This window comes from Leuresthes tenuis, unplaced genomic scaffold, assembly GCF_036924035.1.
Source record: "Leuresthes tenuis unplaced genomic scaffold, fLeuTen1.0.hap1 SCAF_20, whole genome shotgun sequence".
In the NCBI taxonomy this organism is placed as follows: Eukaryota; Metazoa; Chordata; class Actinopteri; order Atheriniformes; family Atherinopsidae; genus Leuresthes; species Leuresthes tenuis.
In genome coordinates this window covers 25,190,997-25,212,658 of record NW_027325374.1, presented here as the reverse complement: position 1 = coordinate 25,212,658, position 21,662 = coordinate 25,190,997, and the positions used below count along the sequence as shown (strand labels likewise).

At 43.6% G+C, this 21,662-nt stretch overlaps 1 non-coding gene across 1 annotated transcript; it reads left to right on the top strand.

Moving 5' to 3' along the window:
- Positions 1 to 15,005: 15,005 nt before the first annotated feature.
- Positions 15,006 to 15,119, top strand: LOC140279121 (U5 spliceosomal RNA). Its single transcript, XR_011909316.1, has one exon. It is a non-coding gene; the product is annotated as a U5 spliceosomal RNA (small nuclear RNA).
- The last annotated feature ends 6,543 nt before the right edge of the window (positions 15,120 to 21,662 follow it).

Sequence of the window (21,662 nt, the reverse complement as noted above, 5' to 3'; positions counted from 1 at the left end):
TCTAACACATTTTTCAGCAATTATGGTCTGACATTCACACCTACTTGCAGCCGAACACAACCTCTCCCGCTTTTGATGATATATGGTCCGGCATTCTTACCTTTTCTAACACATTTTTCAGCAATTCTGGTCGGACATTCACACCTACTCACAGACGAACACCTCCGCTCCCACATTTGATAGTGTATAGTCGGGCATTCTCACCCCTCAATTCTCAATCCCCTTTCTCAACAGCTTTTTGCAAATTATGATCTGACATTCACACCTACTTGCAGTCGAACAGCTCTGCTCCCGCTTTTGATTATGTTTGGTTGGATATTCGAACATTTTCTTAACTGCTTTTTACAAACTTTGGTCGGACGTTCACACCGTCTTGCAGCCGAACACCTCCGCTTCCGCTTTTGATGGTATATAGTCGGGCATTCGAGCCTTTTCTTCCCCGCCTATTACTTACTATGGTTGGACATTCAAACCTTCTTGTAGCCGAACACATCCGCTCCTGCTTTTGATGATGTATGATTTGGCATTCGCACCTTTTCTTACCCATTTTTCAGTAATTTTTGGTCGGACATTCAGACCTTCTTGCACCGGAACACCTCTGCTCCCGCTTTTGATGGTGTATAGTCAGGCTTTCGAGCCTTTTCTTCCCCGATTTTTACAAATTGTGGTTGGACATTCAGACCTTGCAGCCGAAAACCTCCGCTCCCTCTTTTGATCATACATTGTCGGGCATTCGCCCCTTGTCTTACACGGTTTTTACAAACTTTAGTCAGACATTCACACCTTGCAGCTGAACCACCTCCATTCCCTGTTTTGATCATGTGTCGTCTGGAAATACTACCTTTTCTTCCCCCGTTTGTGAGTAATTATGTCTGGACATTCACACCTACTTGCAGCCGAAAAACCACCTCTCCCGCTTTTGATGATGTATTGTCCGGCATTCTAGTCTTTTCTATCACATTTTTCAGCAATTATGATCTGACATTCACACCTACTTGCAGTCGAACAGCTCTGCTCCCACTTTTGATTATGTTCGGTTGGATATTCAAACCTTTTCTTAACTGCTTTTTACAAACTTTGGTCGGACGTTCACACCTTCTTGCAGCCGAACACCTCCACTTCCGCTTTTGATGGTATATATTCGGGTATTCGAACCTTCTCTTACCCGCTTTTTACAAACCATGGTTGGACTTTCATACCTTCTTGTAGCTGAACAACTCCACTCCTGCTTTTGATGATTTATGGTTGGACATTCGCATCTTTTCCTACCCATTTTTCAGTAATTATGGGTGGATATTCACACCTTCTTGCAGCTGAACACCTCCTCTCCCGCTAATGATCATGTAAGGTTTGATATTCGAAAATTTTCTTTCATGTTTTAAAGCAATTATTAATGGACATTCACACCTACTTGCAGCCGAACACCACCTCTCCCGCTTTTGATGATGTATGGACCGGCATTCTTACCTTTTCTAACACATTTTTCAGCAATTATGGTTGGAGAATCACACCTACTCACAGCCGAACAACTCCGCTACCGCATTTGATGGTGTATAGTCGGGATTTCTCACCCTTTCTCATCAGCTTTTTGCAAATTATTCTCTGACATTCACACCTACTTGCAGTCGAACAGCTCTGCTCCCGCTTTTGATTATGTTTGGTTAGATATTCGAACCTTTTCTTAACTGCTTTTTCACAAACTTTGGTCGGACGTTCACACCTTCTTGCAGCCGAACACCTACGCTTCCGGTTTTGATAGTGTATATTCGGGCATACGAACCTTTTCTTACCCGCTTTTTACAAACCATGGTCGGACTTTCACACCTTCTCTTAGCTGAACAACTCCGCTCCCTCTTTTGATGGTGTACAGTCGGGTATTTTAACCTTTTCTTACCCGCTTTTTACCAACTATGATCGGACATTCACACCGTCTTACAGCGGAACACCTCCGCTACCTCTTTTGATGGTGTATGTTCGGGCATTCGAACCTTTTCTTACCCGCTTTTTAAAACCAGGGTCGGACTTTCACACCTTTTAGTAGCCGAACAACTCCGCTCCCGCTATTGATTGTGTACAGTCGGGTATTTTAACCTTTTCTTACCCGCTTTTTACAAACCATGGTCGGACTTTCACACCTTCTCTTAGCTGAACAACTCCGCTCCCTCTTTTGATTGTGTACAGTCGGGTATTTTAACCTTTTCTTACCCGCTTTTTACCAACTATGATCGGACATTCACACCTTCTTACAGCGGAACACCTCCGCTCCCTCTTTTGATGGTGTATGTTTGGGCATTCGAACCTTTTCTTACCCGCTTTTTACAAACTATGGTCGGATATTCAAACCTTCTTGTAGCCGAACACATCCACTCCTGCTTATGATGATGTATGGTTGGGCATTCTCACCTTTTCTTACCCATTTTTCAGGAATTATGGGTGGACATTCAGACCTTCTTGCAGCCGAAAACCTCCGCTCCCTCTTTTGATCATACATTGTCGGGCATTCGCACCTTGTCTTACCCGCTTTTTATAAACTTTAGTCGGACATTCACACCTTCTTGCAGCTGAACGACCTCCGCTCCCTGTTTTGATCATGTATGGTCTGGCAATACTACCTTTTCTTAACCGTTTGTGAGTAATTAATCCCAAAATATTGAGCATAAAATAAGTCTTTATGCTGATGATGTATTACTTTTCCTTCAGAACTCACAGACGTCTCTCACTCACATGATCACACTCATAAATAAATTCTCAGCACTTTCTGACTACTCTATCAACTGGTCTAAGACCACAGTTCTGCCCATTAACTGTAGGGTCCATAATATACCTGCGATCACTTTACAGTCAGGAAATATTAGATATTTAGGCATAAACATTTCCTCCAGGCTCTCAGAGCTAACAAAGCTAAATTATGTGCAATTATTAAAGACAGTAGAGGACGATCTCTCTCGTTGGAAGTCCTTAACTATATCATTTATGGGGAGAGTTACATCCATTAAAATGATGATACTACCAAAAGTTAACTATTTGTTCTCAATGATCCCCATAAAACCAAAAATTAAGTGTCGCCATTCCGACAATTGGAGACCCATGTCGGAATGGCGACACTTAATTTTTTATCAAATGTCCCGCCATTCCGAAACTTTTTTCCTCCTATGGTCGGAATGGCGGTATGTTTTTTTTTTTTTTAACATACCGCCATTCCGACAGTTCCTTTTAATAGCCTATTTTTTACCCAAAACATTTTGCACTAATGATATGCCGGCAAACAAACTTTAATAATCTATTATCAAAATCCCCTGAATTTCAAATATAAATATACAGATATTAATGTAACTCTGGCGAGACTGAAACTGATTAAGCAGAAATACAGTGTCAGTGAGCTGTCACAGCAGCCAGCTGGAGCGGCGCTCTCCACAGAGCCCATGCGTCTTTTGCACGCTGTCATCATATGCAAAAGTAATAATTGCAATAACAGATATCACGGCTACTGCACAGGACACAGTTGCGAGCACTCTGCCTTGCCTTGCCAATAGGAGAAGAGAGAAATGACAGCATAGAACGTATAAAACACAACAAAATGCAGTAAAAACGTTTATTCATGTTATTCACGTGATTTATGAGTACTCGCTCCAATTTTGGGAAGCGCGGATGGGCTTTGCGCATTTGTCACAAACACACAGCCGTTGCGCAAGGCTTTATACAGCCTGTTGATATCTTAAGGACCTAACTGGTCACACCTGGGAGTAAATGTCATGTAGAGATTGTTTTTACATGACATTACAGCTGAACATATAGCTTTCATCCACAAACCAACGTGGGAGAGCCCGAAGACGCATGTGCCAGACGCACATAGGCATGCGTAAAACCAATTTTGACCACTTCATACTTTTTATTTGCTTTCTTTTAGTTAACTTTCGTTTCTTTTGGATTCTTGTGCGTGTTATGGAGCCGTTTTGGTCCATGTTTGTAAGCCTTTTTTTCCTGGATTAAATTTTCGGAAGTTGAAACAAGTTGCATTGGAGTGTGTGATTGAAAACCACCGCGGACTGCTTCTCCTCCTCCAGTTGCCGAGACTTTTTGTTTTTAATAACGCTTGTCTATAAACGTGTTAAACATATAAATTGCATGAACAGAAAGAAGGGACTCACCTGTTGAGTAACACACATTTCCTTATACGAAAAGCCTTGTCGGAATGGTGGGACATTTGAACGTCGGAATAACGGGATGTCGGAATGGTGGTATGTCGGAATGGTGGGACGTTTGCATGTCGGAATGGTGGTATGTCGGAATGGTGGTATGTCGGAATGGTGGGATGTCGGAATAGCGGGATGTCAGAATGGCGGGATTTCGGAATGGGTGTTGCCACCCCCTTCGTCATATACACAGTTATTTATACATCACCTTCCACCATGAAGCGTTGTCCCTTTTTGTTTCTCTCTTTGTTCTTAAAATGCTGTTATGCATGTCTAAACCATCCATCCATCCATCCATCATCTGCCGCTTATCCGGGGATCGGGTCGCGGGGGCTGCAGCTTGAGTAGAGAAACCCAGACGTCTCTGTCCCCGGCCACTTCCTCCAGCTCTTCCGGGGGGACCCCGAGGCGTTCCCAGGCCAGCCGAGAGACATTGTCTCTCCAGCGTGTCCTGGGTCTTCCCCGGGGTCTCCTCCCAGTGGGACATGCCCGGAACACCTCCCCAGAGAGGCGCCCAGGGGGCATCCTAACCAGATGCCCGAGCCACCTCATCTGACTCCTCTCAATGCGGAGGAGCAGCGGTTCTACTCCGCGCCCCTCCCAGATGACTGAGCTTCTCACCCTATCTCTAAGGGAGAGCCCAGACACCCTGCGGAGGAAACCCATTTCGGCCGCTTGTATTCGCGATCTTGTTCTTTCGGTCACTACCCACAACTCGTGACCATAGGTGAGGATGGGAACGTAGATTGACCAGTAAGTAGAGAGCTTCGCCTTCTGGCTCAGCTCCCTCTTCACAACGACGGGTCGGTGCAGAGCCCGCAACACTGCAGACGCCGCACCGATCCGCCCGTCAATCTCCCGCTCCATTCGTCCCTCACTCGTGAACAAGACCCCGAGATACTTGAACTCCTCCTCTTGGGGAAGGATCTCATTCCCGACACGGAGAGAGCATTCCACCCTTTTCCGGCTGAGAACCATAGTCTCGGATTTGGAGGTGCTGATTCTCATCCCAGCCGCTTCACACTCGGCTGCGAATCGCTCCAGTGAGAGCTGAAGGTCACGGCCTGACGACGCTAACAGAACCACATCATCTGCAAAAAGCAGAGACCCGATTCTGACGTCGCCAAATCGGACACCCTCAACGCCCTGGCTGCGCCTAGAAATTCTGTCCATAAAAGTTAGGAACAGAATCGGTGACAAAGGGCAGCCCTGACGGAGTCCAACTCTCACCGGAAACGTATCCGACTTACTGCCGGCAATGCGGACCAAACTCTGGCACCGGTCATACAGAGACCGAACGGCCCCTATCAAGGGCTGTTTGGCGCATAGGCACAAACAACAGTCAGGACGGCACCCCCCACAGGACTCCACGAGGGACACGGTCGAACGCTTTCTCCAAGTCTACAAAACACATGTAGACTGGTTGGGCGAACTCCCATGCACCCTCCAGGATCCTGCCGAGGGTATAGAGCTGGTCCACTGTTCCACGGCCAGGACGAAAGCCACACTGCATCTCCTGAATCCGAGGCTCGATTATCCGACGGATCCTCCTCTCCAATACCCCCGAATAGACCTTACCAGGGAGGCTGAGGAGTGTTATACTATAGTTGGAACACACCCTCCGGTCCCCCTTTTTAAAGAGGGGGACCACCACCCCAATCTGCCAGTCCAGAGGCACTGTCCCTGATGTCCACGCGATGCTGCAGAGGCGTGTCAGCCAAGACAGCCCTACAACATCCAGAGCCTTGAGAAACTCAGGACGGACCTCATCCACCCCCGGGGCCTTGCCACCGAGGAGCTTTTTGACCACCTCGGCAACCTCAGCCCCAGAAATGGGAGGCCCCGTCTCCGAGCTCTCCAACTCTGCCTCTTCCGAGCACGTGTTGGTAGGATTGAGGAGTTCCTCGAAGTACTCCCCCCACCGACTCACAACATCCCTAGTTGAGGTCAGCAAAGCCCCGTCCCCACTGTAAACAGTGTTGACTGTGAGCCGCTCCCCCCCCCTGAGACGCCGGATGGTGGATCAGAATCTCTTCGAGGCCGTCCGTAAATCGTTCTCCATGGTCTCACCGAACTCCTCCCAGGCCCGAGTTTTTGCCTCTGCAACCGCCAACGCCGCGGCCCGTCTGGCCTGTCGGTACCTATCAGCTGCTTCCAGGGTCCCACTGGCCAAAAAGGCCTGATAGGACTCTTTCTTCAGCTTGACGGCTTCCCTCACCACTGGTGTCCACCAGCAGGTTCGAGGGTTGCCGCCACGACAGGCACCGACCACCTTACGGCCACAACTCCGATCAGCTGCCTCGGCAATGGAGTCACGGAACATGGCCCATTCGGACTCAATGTCCCCCACCTCCCCCGGGATATGGTTGAAGCTCTGCCGGAGGTGGGAGTTAAAGCTCCTTCTGACGGGGGATTCTGACAAACGCTCTCAGCAGACCCTCACAATACGTTTGGGCCTGCCAGGTCTGATCGGCATCCTCCCCCACCAGCGGAGCCAACTCACCACCAGGCGTTGATCAGTTGACAGCTCCGCCCCTCTCTTCACCCGAGTGTCCAGGACATACGGCCGCAAGTCCGATGATACAACCACAAAGTCGATCATCGAACTGCGGCCAAGGGTGTCCTGGTGCCAAGTGCACATATGGACACCCTTATGTCTGAACATGGTGTTCGTTATGGACAGTCCATGACCAGCACAGAAGTCCAACAACATAACACCACTCTGGTTCAGATCGGGGGGGCCTTTCCTCCCAATCACACCCCTCCAGGTCTCACTGTCATTGCGCACGTGAGCATTGAAGTCCCCCAGCAGAACGAGGGAGTCTCCGGTAGGAGCATTCTCCAGTGCCTCCCCCAGAGACTCCAAAAAGGGTGGGTACTCTGAACTGCAGCACAGGGACAGCAGTCCAAGTCTTCTTTCCTCTTCTTCTTTCCTTGTCCCCCGGTCTGGTTCAGTTCAGTTCATGTCATATATTGTAAACAGAAATAAATAAATGGGCATCAAGGGGAGCTTTACATTTATAAAACTTCCCTTGGCAAAGCAAATCTGTTTGGCATCAAAGGTATTCAGACTACAATTCTTCTGAAGGGAAAAAAAAAAAAAAAGTAAAGAAGACAGTTCTGCCGAAAGCCAGGGACTAGACCTGTTCTAAGTTCTATACTTTTTAAAAGGGGCGTGTTTATCAACTATGGAATTAGAAGATTTACAAAAATGGTCAAGTGCTAGATCTTCATCTGGGATTTTAACAGTGTCATATAACTATTCAACAGATCAGTTAAAAAAAAGCCTGCTCATGGAGATGTTTCAGGATCTGAATACCAAGCGTGGACCTAATTTTTTCATTTTTGCAATTCTGATACAGGCTATTGAGCGGTGATAACTAACACCAAGTTCAGATACTGCGGATTTTCTACGTTTGATTTGTTAAGATTGAGCAAATCAGGGACAACCTTGAAGGATCTCTTTGGTTTTGTAGGATCAGCAATTACCTGAGAAAGGTTGATATTGGTACACACCTTTTTTAAATGATCAGAGGCAGAGTCCAACTTGTTTAAATTAAAATTGCCACACAGAGATTGGGTTTAGGCCACATGCACACAGAATGACATCAACAAATATAAGAAATATTAAATATTTACACATAGATTTTTGAATACATGTAGAGGAATGATACTTTGAAATGTGCTCATTGCGGAGTTATGATCAGTTGAGTAATGAAGGTTGAACTATTCTGGGAAAGAGGTTCTATTCCCAGCATCATGATGGACACTCCTGATATAGAAGGTTTCGCTAACGCATTGGAATTGTTTTACTATTTTCATATGCATGTGCAATGAAGAATTGCTTGCTGCTGATAAATGCAAAGAAGAACAGCTTACACATAGATGCTCACATATAGGCTGCTGAATGCAATGAAGACCTGCTTATCCAGTAAAGTTCAATGTCAATCTGTAATATTCAATTAGGATTTGCAAAACAGTGAAGTTAAACAATGAATGGGTCCATAGTCGGTATGAGAGGACTACAGGAATATTTACCTGGGTGTACGTTCAAACAGAGATGAGAAAATTGTGATAAATAATTGTTTGTTTGTTTGTTAGTATGTATATGAATGTTATGTGTATAAACTGTGTTGAGTTATAGTTACTCAGTAGTGTCTCAGTGAAACAACCGACGGGGGAAGCCTTGCGGTGACAACAAAAGCAGTGTTTTATTGATGAGTCAAGTTGCTCCAGTGTACTCCATACAAACTGATTGGCTACTGAAGGGATAGAAAATGGGCAATACTTGTTTTAAAGCAAACAAGGAATTAGATGGGAAAAATACATGTTTTAACGGGACCCAGACAATATTAAATACTCAGACAGATGGGAGAAGAAGTGTAGTTTTGTAGGAAATCACAAAATTATTACATAAAATTAGTGAAATCAATTGAAGAATGCCTTTCTGAAGAGCTGTTTACCACAGATGAGCAGCTTTGCGACCAAGCACATTGTAGATCGCTTTACTGCAAAAATGATCTAATTTAATGGATTGGTTTAGACATGCATAACAGCATTTTAAGAACAAAGAGAGAAACAAAAAGGGACGCTTCATGGTGGAAGGTGATGTATAAATAACTGTGTATATGATGAAGGGGGTGGCAACAACCATTCCGAAATCCCGCCATTCTGACATCCCGCTATTCCGACATCCCACCATTCCGACATACCACCATTCCGACATACCACCATTCCGACATGCAAACGTCCCACCATTCCGACATCCCACCATTCCGACATCCCACCATTCCGACATCCCGCTATTCCGACGTTCAAATGTCCCACCATTCCGACAAGGCTTTCCGTATAAGGAAATGTGTGTTACTCAACAGGTGAGTCCCTTCTTTCTGTTCATGCAATTTATATGTTTAACACATGTTTATAGACAAGCGTTATCAAAAACACAAAGTCTCGGCAACTGGAGGAGGAGAAGCAGTCCGCGGTGGTTTTCAATCACACACTCCAATGCTACTTGTTTCAACTTCCGAAAATTTAATCCAGGAAAAAAAGACTTACAAACATGGACCAAAACGGCTCCATAACACGCACAAGAATCCAAAAGAAACGAAAGTTAACTAAAAGAAAGCAAATGCGCAAAGCCCATCCGCGCTTCCCAAAATTGGAGTGAGTACTCATAAATCACGTGAATAACATGAATAAACGATTTTACTGCATTTTGTTGTGTTTTATACGTTCTATGCTGTCATTTCTCTCTTCTCCTATTGGCAAGGCAAGGCAGAGTGCTCGCAACTGTGTCCTGTGCAGTAGCCGTGATATCTGTTATTGCAATTATTACTTTTGCATATGATGACAGCGTGCAAAAGACGCATTGGCTCTGTGGAGAGCTCCGCTCCAGCTGGCTGCTGTGACAGCTCACTGACACTGTATTTCTGCTTAATCAGTTTCAGTCTCGCCAGAGTTACATTAATATCTGTATTTCTATATTTGAAATTCAGGGGATTTTGATAATAGATTATTAAAGTTTGTTTGCGAGGCTGTGGCCTCTGGATGTGCAGAGCTTGTGCGCCAAACTTTAGGGCGTATTTGCGCCGGCATATCATTAGTGCAAAATGTTTTGGGTAAAAAATAGGCTATTAAAAGGAACTGTCGGAATAGCGGTATGTTAAATAAAAAAAAAAACATACCGCCATTCCGACCATAGGAGGAAAAATGTGTCGGAATGGCGGGACGTTTGATAAAAAATTAAGTGTCGCCATTCCGACAATTGGAGACCCATGTCGGAATGGCGAGATGTCGGAATGGCAGCATGTAACCATGATGAAGGAGAGACCATTTGAGCACAGCCACAGTCCAAGTTAAAGGATCTCCCACGTGGTATCACCTGTCACATTGTGTCAAGGCATCAAAAGAAGAAAAAATCAGCAAACTCAAGGACAAAAAGACGAAGACTCCGGTGAACGAAGAGAGAGGACTGACAAACCAGAAATACAAAAGGATTCTCGATATCAAGATCCAGAAGAAGAGGCTAACAATGCCACGAACACTTACGATGCTGGGAATGATGCCAGCAATGAACAGAGAAGAAGATTCAGTGTCATCAATCTTCAACACGTGCCTCTAATGAGGGGGTGAATATAGAATCCTCAACGATTACAACGTCTCTGGGAACTGTGACAACAACAAGGTTTAAACCATTTTGATATATATTGTAACCTATTGGCTAAGGAATAGTGCTGAAAATTAGGTAAATCTAATACACCACTGTCCTTGGTCTTCTGTAGGGTTTTTAAACTAATACGTGGTGGTTTGTTTTTCCACAGAAATTTGGAGATGCATGAATCTAGTGACTTAAACCAAGTAGCAGATGGTTTTATGGGGATCATTGAAAACAAATAGTTAACTTTTGGTAGTATCATCATTTTAATGGATGTAACTCTCCCCATAAGTGATATAGGTAAGGACTTCCAACGAGAGAGATCGTCCTCTACTGTCTTTAATAATTGCACATAATTTAGCTTTGTTAGCTCTGAGAGCCTGGAGGAAATGTTTATGCCTAAATATCTAATATTTCCTGACTGTAAAGTGATCGCAGTTATATTATGGACCCTACAGTTAATGGGCAGAACTGTGGTCTTAGACCAGTTGATAGAGTAGTCAGAAAGTGCTGAGAATTTATTTATGAGTGTGATCGTGTGAGTGAGAGACGTCTGTGAGTTCTGAAGGAAAAGTAACACATCATCAGCATAAAGACTTATTTTATGCTCAATATTTTGGGATTAATTACTCACAAACGGGTAAGAAAAGGTAGTATTGCCAGACCATACATGATCAAAACAGGGAGCGGAGGTCGTTCAGCTGCAAGAAGGTGTGAATGTCCGACTAAAGTTTATAAAAAGCGGGTAAGACAAGGTGCGAATGCCCGACAATGTATGATCAAAAGAGGGAGCGGAGGTTTTCGGCTGCAAGAAGGTCTGAATGTCCACCCATAATTCCTGAAAAATGGGTAAAAAAAGAGTGCGAATGCCAAACCATACATCATCAAAAGCAGGAGTGGATGTGTTCGGCTACAAGAAGATTTGAATGTCCATCAATAATTGCTTTAAAACATGAAAGAAAATTTTCGAATATCAAACCGCACATGATCATAAGCGGGAGCGGAGGTGGTTCAGCTGCAAGAAGGTGTGAATGTCCGACTTAAGTTCAAATATATTAACAAAAGCGGGAGGAGAGGTGTTCGGATGAGAGTGGTTGAGAATTTCCAACCATAATCTATAAAATGCGGTGAAAAAAAAGGTGTGATAGAACACTAAAAGGTGGAGCGGAAGTGTTCGGCTGCAAGAAGGTGTGAATGTCTGACTATATTTGGTGAAAAGCAGGTGAAGCAAGGTCTGAATGCCCAACCTTACATCATCAAAAGCGAGATCAGAGGTGTTTGGCTGCAAGAAGGCCTTAGTTTGCCAAAAGCGGGTAAGCTGCGAATGACCGACTAAATATCAACAAAAGGTCTTCGGATGCAAGTGGGTGTGAATATCCCACCATACAAGTATGGTGGAGAGGAAGCTGTGAACAGCCGACCATAGTTTGCAAAAAGCGGGTGAGAAAAGGTGCGAATGTCCAACCATACATGATCAAAACAGGGAGCGGAGGTGTTTGGCTGTGACAAGGTGTGAATGTCCACCCAAAATTAATGAAAAGCGGGCAACAAGTAGGTTTGAATGCCCAACCATACATCATCAAAAGCAGGAGTGGATGTGTTCGGCTACAAGAAGGTTTGAATGTCCGAGCATAGTTTGTAAAAAGCGGGTAAGAAAAGGTTCGAATGCCCAAACATACACCATCAAAAGAGGGAGCGGAGGAGTTCCGCTGTAAGAAGGTGTGAATGTCAGACCATAGTTGGTATAAAACGGGTAAGAAAAGGTTAAAATACCCGACTGTACACAATCAATAGCGGGAGCGGATGTGTTTGGCTACAAGAATGTGTGACAGTCCGACCATGGTTTGTAAAAAACGGGTAAGAAAAGGTTCGAATGCCCGAATATATACCATCAAAAGCGGAAGCGGAGGTGTTCGGCTGCAAGAAGGTGTGAACGTCCGACCAAAGTTTTTAAAAAGCAGTAAAGAAAAGGTTCGAATATCCAACCAAACATAATCAAAAGCGGGAGCAGAGCTGTTCGACTGCAAGTAGGTGTGAATTTGAATTTGCAAAAAGCTGATGAGAAAGGTTGAGAATGCCTGACTATACACCATCAAATACCGGAGCGGAGCTCCGAGCATAGTTTGTAAAAAGGGGGTAAGAATAGGTTCGAATGCCCGAACATACACTATCAAAAGAGGGAGCGGAGGTGTTCCGCTGTAAGAAGGTGTGAATGTCCGACCATAGTTGGTAAAAAGCGGGTAAGAAAAGGTTAAAATACCCGACTGTACACTGTAGTCGGACATTCACACCTTCTTGCAGCCGAACACTTCCGCTCCACCTTTTAGTGTTCTATCACACCTTTTTTTTCACCGCATTTTATACATTATGGTTGGAAATTTTCAACCACTCTCATCCGAAGACCTCTCCTCCCGCTTTTGTTAATATATTTGAACTTTAGTTTTACATTCAAACCTTCTTGCAGCTGAACCACCTCCGCTCCCTGTTTTGATCATATATGGTCTGGCTACTACCTTTTCTTACCCGTTTGTGAGTAATTATGGCTGGACATTCACACCTACTTGCAGTCGAACACAACCTCTCTCGCTTTTGATGATGTATGGACCGGCATTTTTACCTTTTCTAACACATTTTTCAGCAATTATGGTCGGAGATTCACACCTACTCACAGCCGAACAACTCCGCTCCCGCATTTGATGATGTATAGTCGGTCATTCTCACCCTTTCTCATCAGCTTTTTGCAAATTATGATCTGACATTCACACCTACTTACAGTCGAACAGCTCTGCTCCCGCTTTTGATTATGTTTGGTTGGATATTCGAACCTTTTCTTAACTTATTTTTACATATTTTGGTTGGACGTTCACAGCTTCTTGTAGCCGAACACTTCCACTCCTGCTTTTGATGATGTATGGTTGGGCATTCACACATTTTTTTTGCCCATTTTTCAGGAATTATGAGTGGACATTCACACCTTGCAGCTGAACACCTCCTATCCCACTTATGATCATGTGCGGTTTGATTTTCGAAAAGTTTCTTTCATGTTTTCTAGCAATTATTGATGGACATGTAGACCTTCTTGCAGCTGAACACCTCCGCTCCCGCTTTTAATCATACATTGTCAGGCATTCGCACCTTGTCTTACCCACTTATTACAAACTTTAGTCGAACAGTCACACCTTTTTGAAGCCGAACACCACCTCTCCCGCTTTTGATGATGTATGGTCCAGCATTCTTACCTTTTCTAACACATTCTTCAGCAATTATGGTCGGAGATTCACACCTACTCAGAGCCGAACACCACCGCTCCCGCATTTGATGGTGTATAGTCGGGCATTCTCACCCTTTCTCATCAGCTTTTTACAAATTATGATCTGACATTCACACCTGCTTTTGATAATGTATTGTTAGGCATTCGCAACTTTTTTTTTACCCATTTTTCATGAATTATGGGTGGACATTCACACCTTCTTGCAGCCGAACACCTCCTCTCCCGCTTATGATCATGTGCGGTTTGATATTCGAAAATTTACTTTCTTGTTTTAAAGCAATTATTGATGGACATTCAAACCTTCTTTTTGATGGTGCATAGTCGGGCTTTCGAGCCTTTTTTTCCGGTTTTTACAAACCATGGTCGGACTTTCACACCTTCTTGTAGCCGAACAACTCCGCTCCCGCTATTGATTGTGTACAGTCGGGTATTTTAACCTTTTCTTACCCGCTTTTTACCAACTATGGTCGGACATTCACACCATCTTACAGCGGAACACCTCTGCTCCCGCTTTTGATGGTGTATAGTCGGGCATTCGAACCTTTTCTTACCCGCTTTTTACAAACTATGGTGGGACATTCAAACCTTCTTGTATCCGAAAACCTCCGCTCTCTCTTTTGATCATACATTGTCGGACATTCGCACCTTTTCTTACCCGCTTTTTACAAACCATGGTCGGACTTTCACATCTTCTTGTAGCCGAACACATCCGCTCCCGCTATTGATTGTGTACAGTCGGGTATTTTAACCTTTTCTTACCCGCTTTTTACCAAGTATGGTCGGACATTCACACCTTCGTACAGCGGAACACCTCCGCTCCCTCTTTTGATGGTGTATGTTCGGGCATTCAAACCTTTTCTTACCCGCTTTTTCCAAACTATGGTCAGCTATTCACAGCTTCCTCTCCACCATACTTGTATGGTGGGATATTCACACCCACTTGCATCCGAAGACCTCCGCCCCAAATTTTGTTGATATTTAGTCGGACATTCGAACCTTACCCGCTTTTGGCAAACTATGGCCTTCTTGCAGCCAAACACCTCTGATCTCGCTTTTGATGATGTAAGGTTGGGAATTCAGACCTTGCTTCACCTGCTTTTCACCAAATATAGTCGGACATTCACACCCACTTGCATCCGAACACCTCCGCCCCAAATTTTGTTGATATTTAGTCGGACATTCGCACCTTACACGCTTTTGGCAAACTATGGCCTTCTTGCTGCCAAACACCTCTGATCTCGCTTTTGATGATGTAAGGTTGGGCATTCAGACCTTGGGGGGGGGGGGGGGGGGGGGGCAAGCGTCTCAACCAAGCAAAGCTCACCATGGGGAAGGTGGCTATACCAACTAGCCTGATGCCCTGCTCCCGCAGTGACGGATAATCGTACTCTGGTTTCTCTTCATAACATACAAGTCTTTCGCCTTTTACTAAAGACTTCCGTGGAGAGCAGCACTAATGAGTTGTTTCTATTATTGGCAGGCTTTACCTTTGCGGGTGAAGCCCTTTCTGTCTGTGCAAAAGAAATCTTGCTACTTTGCAGAGTGACTTCTCTGAGTAGAGTCGCCTTACAAGACAAGGCAGCCATCGAATAGATTGTTTCTACTTGGTCAGCCGAGGAGCAGGGGGGGGGGGGGCAAGCGTCTCAACCAAGCAAAGCTCACCAAGTAGGAACAATCGGGCCCTTTTCGATGGCTGCAACACCTGAAAGAGATATTGATGCGAGACCCGATCAAATGCTTTTTCAAAGTCTAAATTTAAGATGACAAGCCGGGTGTTTCTGTCTCTAGCGTAATCAATGATGTCTCGAATCAGTACGAGGCTGTCGGTGAGTTGTCTCCCTGAGATGGCACAAGCTTGGTCTGGGTGAATTACCTCCTCTAAAACAGAGGACATCCGTGTCGCTAAAACCTTGCTAAAAAGTTTACAGTCAAAGTTTAAAAGTGTGATGGGCCTCCAATTCTTTAGGTCAGTCTTATCATTTTTTTTATAAAGTAGAGTCACTATTCCCACTCTAAAACTGTCAGGCAGTCGGTCGAGTTTTTCAAAATCTTTAAAAACATCTAAAATGTCTGATGATAAAAGGTCCCAATAGGTCAGATAGAATTCTGCAGGAAGCCCGTCTAAACCCGGAGCTCGACTTCTCTTAAAACCTGTTAGGCATTTTTTTAACTCTAAAGCAGTAAAATTCTGTGTCAAGTGTGCATTCTCTTTTACGGTTTTGTCAACGAATTTTAAGATTTCTGCCGATGTTTCCAAGTGCACTGGTTTCTCTTTGTACATGTTACTATAAAAGGTATGTACAGTTTCAATCATCTCTTGTGTGGATTTTGTTAAAAACCCATCTTCTCTTTTTAGATTTTGAATACACTCCTTTTTATTTATAACTTTCTTTCTTTTTCACCTTCCTCAATTTCCTGCTCCCTGCTTCTTACAAAAATTCCTTTACTCTTTATTTCTGCTAAAACTGACATTTCCTTTTTGACATCTTTGATTTCTTCTTTAAAGTCTATGCCACACTGATTTAGTTTAAAGTAGCGCTGTAAGCGTTTATGTAGTCCCATCATACATCTATTCTCTTTCCTTTTTTTACGTTTACCTTGCTGTTTAAAAAAAGTCTGGGTCGTTTCCTTCACCATTTCCCACCATTGTGCATGTGTTTCGTAGAGGTCTTGAAGGGTCTGCCACTCTTTATAACATTCCCTGTACTGACTGACTATGATTTCATCCTCCAACAGGGAACAGTTGAGTTTCCACAGACCACTTCCTACCGTCACACCAGAAGGGGGTGAAAGGGTGCAGGAGAGCATAAGGTGGTCTGAAAAGAAAACAGGGGTTAATCTAACATCAGTGGGTGGGCAATCTCTAGTAAAGAAATAATCAATGCGAGAGGCTCTGGTGCCATCATGACTAAACCAGGTGAAGCCCTCCTCTCTGGGATGCATGGTTTTAAAACAGTCAGTAAGCTTAAAATCCCTGCATATGCCCTGAAGTAAAATCGAAGTCTTATCCACTTTAAAATCTACCCCTGCTCTTTTTCTATCTTTCCTGCTCAAGATACAGTTAAAATCCCCTCCTACAACTAAAGGTACTTGCCCTAGCATGTAAAGCTGTATATCTTCTAAAAGGTCATACCTTTCATTTTTTCCATTGAAACCATAAATATTTAAGAGGTTAAAGTCTTGCCCCATAAAATTCAAGTGTGCTAAAAGTGCCCGTCCGTCTCTCACCACTGTGCTACCTTTCACCAGAACATGCGGATTTTTAATTAGAATGGCCACACCATCATTTTTATTTTGATTTGAGCCACTCCATATCGATAAATGGGGCCACATTTCCTCCCATTGTCTATGGTTTTTTAAAAAAGGTAGTCCACATTCTTGTATTAAAAACACATCTGATTTTATGGAGTCTAAGATGGATAAAATACTCTGGGCTCTTGTCTTTGATTTCACACTTCTCACATTTAGTGTTGAGAAGGTGAGAACCATTAAAAGCATAAAGGAAAGTAGGTATGTCATTTTCGTTTTTCTAAGTTATCAAAACAAATTACACACAGGTTATTTCTTGGGAAACTAGCTCTTCCTTCATTTCTTTAGGTGAAAAGTGAGTAGGTTGATCTATATTTCCTTTTCGGACTCTCGGTGTTGGCCTCTGACGCAATGTTGCATTTAACTTTGAGTCCCTGGGGGTCGAGTGCAGAGCTGAAGTTAAAAAGGAGACCTCATTTGGTGAGTCGGAGGGGAAGACTCTAGGTTCTTCCACTGAAGAACTGTCTGAAAGGGACCTAACCCTTCCCCTCTTCTCTGATACCACTGGGGAATCAGAGGCTCAGATGCCGTCCTCTTCGGCTGTTGACCTTCGGGGAGGTGAGTATCTTCACTAGACTCACCTGTCTGCTCTTCCTCCTCATTTAGCGTAGCTCCACCCTCTGCCTGTGAATTCTCACAGACTTCAACACTGAGTGGTGAGGCCTCTACAGGCCCCTCCCCTTTTTGCTCCTCACTTCCAATCCAAGCTTTTGGCGGGAAGTTTGAATTTATTGGGTCAACCTCTTCACTTTGTTCACCAACTGCCACCTTTGGTCCTTCTCTTTGTTGGCTTGACTGTGGCTTTACCGTCTTTAATTTGTTGGCAAAAGATTTAGGGCAATCTCTGAAGAGGTGATTTAATTCTCCACAGAGATTACATTTCCTGCCATTTAGACACTCTCCAAAAGTTTGCCCAATTTCTCTGCTCTTCCCACATAACACCTTGGTACAAGCCTCAACCAGGTGCCCATGCTCACCACACTTGCGGCAGAACTTGGGCTGCCCCTGGTAGTGGATGTAATCTCGGTTTTCAAGGTGGCCAGAGTGTCGCCCACCCGCTGCACTGAGCACTCTTCAGCCCTTTTAAATGGTATAACTTTGCACTCCCGCACGCTCCAGCAAGCACCATTCAAGCAACAACTTTGCACTCCAGCTTCGAACATCGGCACAGTCGCAACAAGTAAGGCGACTCTACTCAGAGAAGTCACTCTGCACAGTAAGAAGATTTCTTTTGCACAGACAGAAAGGGCTTCACCCGCAAAGGTAAAGCCTGCCAAAAATAGAAACAACTCATTAGTGCTGCTCAACATTGTACTTTGCAGTAAAAGAAAGAGCAAATCTAAAGATTCAGGAATCCGAGAATAAGCTTAGTTCTTCACGATTTCGGATTTTGCTATAAAATTAATTCCTTCACTCAAACTAAATTAAAACTGCTAAACCGCTAATCTGTTACATACAAGGCAGATGTCAAATTAACCGAAATAGGATCTAAGGGTATTTGGCCAATCGAGCTGTAGCAGCTTCGGTAAAAGAGTATAAGTTGAAGAGTTTGTGAATAAAGGTGTGCGCACACATAGTGTGCTGTACGAAAATAGGCAGGGAGCAATGCCGGCTGGGGTATATGTTCTTGTATGTTGTCTGACTGTTTGATTTGAATGTGTTGTGTAAGTGTCCTGTTGAATGTTACATGTTTGGGCTTTGACACGCTTCACTGTGGTTGTTAACTGTGTGGTGTGTCCTGAAATGTTATATGTTTGGGCTGTGTGACATGTTTAATGCTTGTCAGTAGCTACCCACTTATTCATATATAGCAACTGACAACATAAGAAGTCCGGACATACTTTGATAGTAGTTGTAGAAGTATCCTTATTGATAATAGATTACTAATTCATAGTGATAGAACAGTAGATGAACAGGTGCTTGCACATGTCTCACGAAAATAAAATGGGTGTATCATTGCTGATGGCAGAGCAATACTGCCAAACTTATGAGTTCTTGTGGCAAACTTGATTCAGTGTCTTGACGTGTATACGCTGTTTCGCTGACTTGATTGTCACAAGAAACAAAGTGTGTTTGATAAGATCCGACCATTTTATTACGGGAGGATCAGTATGTATGGATTCTGATGTGACTGATAAACCCATTCGTATCTTAAGCATAATCTAATACATGAGACAACGCCCTGGCACACGATAAAAAAAAAAAAAGAGAGAGAGCGGTTTTGTGTCCCCACAGTCCATAATGTAGAAAAGAGAGAAAAAAGCCTTTCTGATTTGGTGTGTGTGCTCATAGTGCAGAGTGTAGAGAAAAGAAAGCCGTTTTGGTGTCACGGGTGTTGTGACTTACACACACACATTTCTAAATTGAGAAAGGAAATTATTTTAGAGGAAGCACTAGAGTTTAGATCCCACATTTGTTGATAGGCATTCATTTATTTCTTCACTTCTGATGAAGTTTCAACAATAAACAACAAACTTTGTATTATGAGAAAGAACCAGAATCATTCTTCAGGAATCCGAAAATAAGCTCTATTTTATGAGTTATGCACGAATTCGGATTCTCCTATAAAACGAATTCCTTAACTCAAACCAAGTTAAGACTGCTTTGTCCTTCATATTTATTCATGTCTAATCAAGTTTCAACGATAAACAACGTTGTACTTTGTAGAATGAGAAAGAACATCTTCAGCAATAAGCATCTCTCGACATATGACGAAGTACAGATTTTGCTATAAAATTAATTCCTTCTATCAGCCTGACTTAAAACTGTTTGTCCTCCTTATTTATCCACTTCAAATCAAGTTTCAACAAATAAAAAAATGTTGTAGTTTGAGAAAGTACAACTTAATCTTCAGCAATCAGTATAAAAAGAGGTGCAAATGCCAACCATACATACCTAAAAGGTGGAGCGGAAGTATTCAGCTGCAAGTAGGTGTGAATGTTCGACTATAATTTGTAAAAAGCGGGTAAGAAAAGGTTCGAATGCCCGACTATATATTAACAAAAGCGGGAGGAGAGGTCTTCAGATGAGAGTGGGTGAGAATTTCCAACCATAATCTATAAAATACGGTGAAAAAAAATATGTGAATGCCTCATAGAACACTAAAAGCGGAAGTGTTCGGCTGCAAGAAGGTGTGAATGTCCGACTATATTTGGTGAAAAGCAGGTGAAGCAAGGTCTGAATGCCCAACCTTACATCATCAAAAGCGAGATCAGAGGTGTTTGGCTGCAAGAAGGCCATAGTTTTCCAAAAGCGGGTAAGGTGCGAATGTCCGACTAAATATCAACAAAATTTGGGGCGGAGGTCTTCGGATGCAAGTGGGTGTGAATATTCCACCATACAAGTATGGTGGAGAGGAAGCTGTGAATAGCCGACCATAGTTTGGAAAAAGCGGGTAAGAAAAGGTTTGAATGCCCGAACATACACCATCAAAAGAGGGAGCGGAGGTGTTCCGCTGTACGAAGGTGTGAATGTCCGACCATAGTTGGTAAAAAGCGGGTAAGAAAAGGTTAAAATACCCGACTGTACACAATCAATAGCGGGAGCGGATGTGTTCGGCTACAAGAAGATGTGAAAGTCCGACCATGGTTTGGTAAAAAGCGGGTAAGAAAAGGTGCGAATGTCCGACAATGTATGATCAAAAGAGAGAGCGGAGGTTTTCGGATACAAGAAGGTTTGAATGTCCCACCATAGTTTGTAAAAAGCGGGTAAGAAAAGCTTCGAATGCCCGACTATACACCATCAAAAGCGGGAGCAGAGGTGTTCCGCTGTAAGACGGTGTGAATGTCCGACCATAGTTGGTAAAAAGCGGGTAAGAAAAGGTTAAAATACCCGACTGTACACAATCAATAGCGGGAGCGGAGTTGTTCGGCTACAAGAAGGTGTGAAAGTCCGACCATGGTTTGTAAAAACCGGGAAGAAAAGGCTCGAAAGCCCGACTATACACCATCAAAAAGAAGGTTTGAATGTCAATCAATAATTGCTTTAAAACAAGAAAGTAAATTTTCGAATATCAAACCGCACATGATCATAAGCGGGAGAGAAGGTGTTCGGCTGCAAGAAGGTGTGAATGTCCACCCATAATTCATGAAAAATGGGTAAAAAAAAAGGTGCGAATGCCTAACAATACATTATCAAAAGCAGGTGTGAATGTCAGATCATAATTTGTAAAAAGCTGATGAGAAAGGGTGAGAATGCCCGACTATACACCATCAAATGCGGGAGCGGAGGTGTTCGGCTCTGAGTAGGTGTGAATGTCCGACCATAATTGCTGAAGAATGTGTTAGAAAAGGTAAGAATGCTGGACCATACATCATCAAAAGCGGGAGAGGTGGTGTTCGGCTGCAAAAAGGTGTGACTGTTCGACTAAAGTTTGTAAAAAGTGGGTAAGACAAGGTGCGAATGCCTGACAATGTATGATCAAAAGCGGGAGCGGAGGTGTTCAGCTGCAAGAAGGTCTACATGTCCATCAATAATTGCTAGAAAACATGAAAGAAACTTTTCGAAAATCAAACCGCACATGATCATAAGTGGGATAGGAGGTGTTCAGCTGCAAGGTGTGAATGTCCACCCATAATTCCTGAAAAATGGGCAAAAAAAAGGTGTGAATGCCCAACCATACATCATCAAAAGCAGGAGTGGAAGTGTTCGGCTACAAGAAGGTGTGAACGTCCAACCAAAATATGTAAAAAGAAGTTAAGAAAAGGTTCGAATATCCAACCAAACATAATCA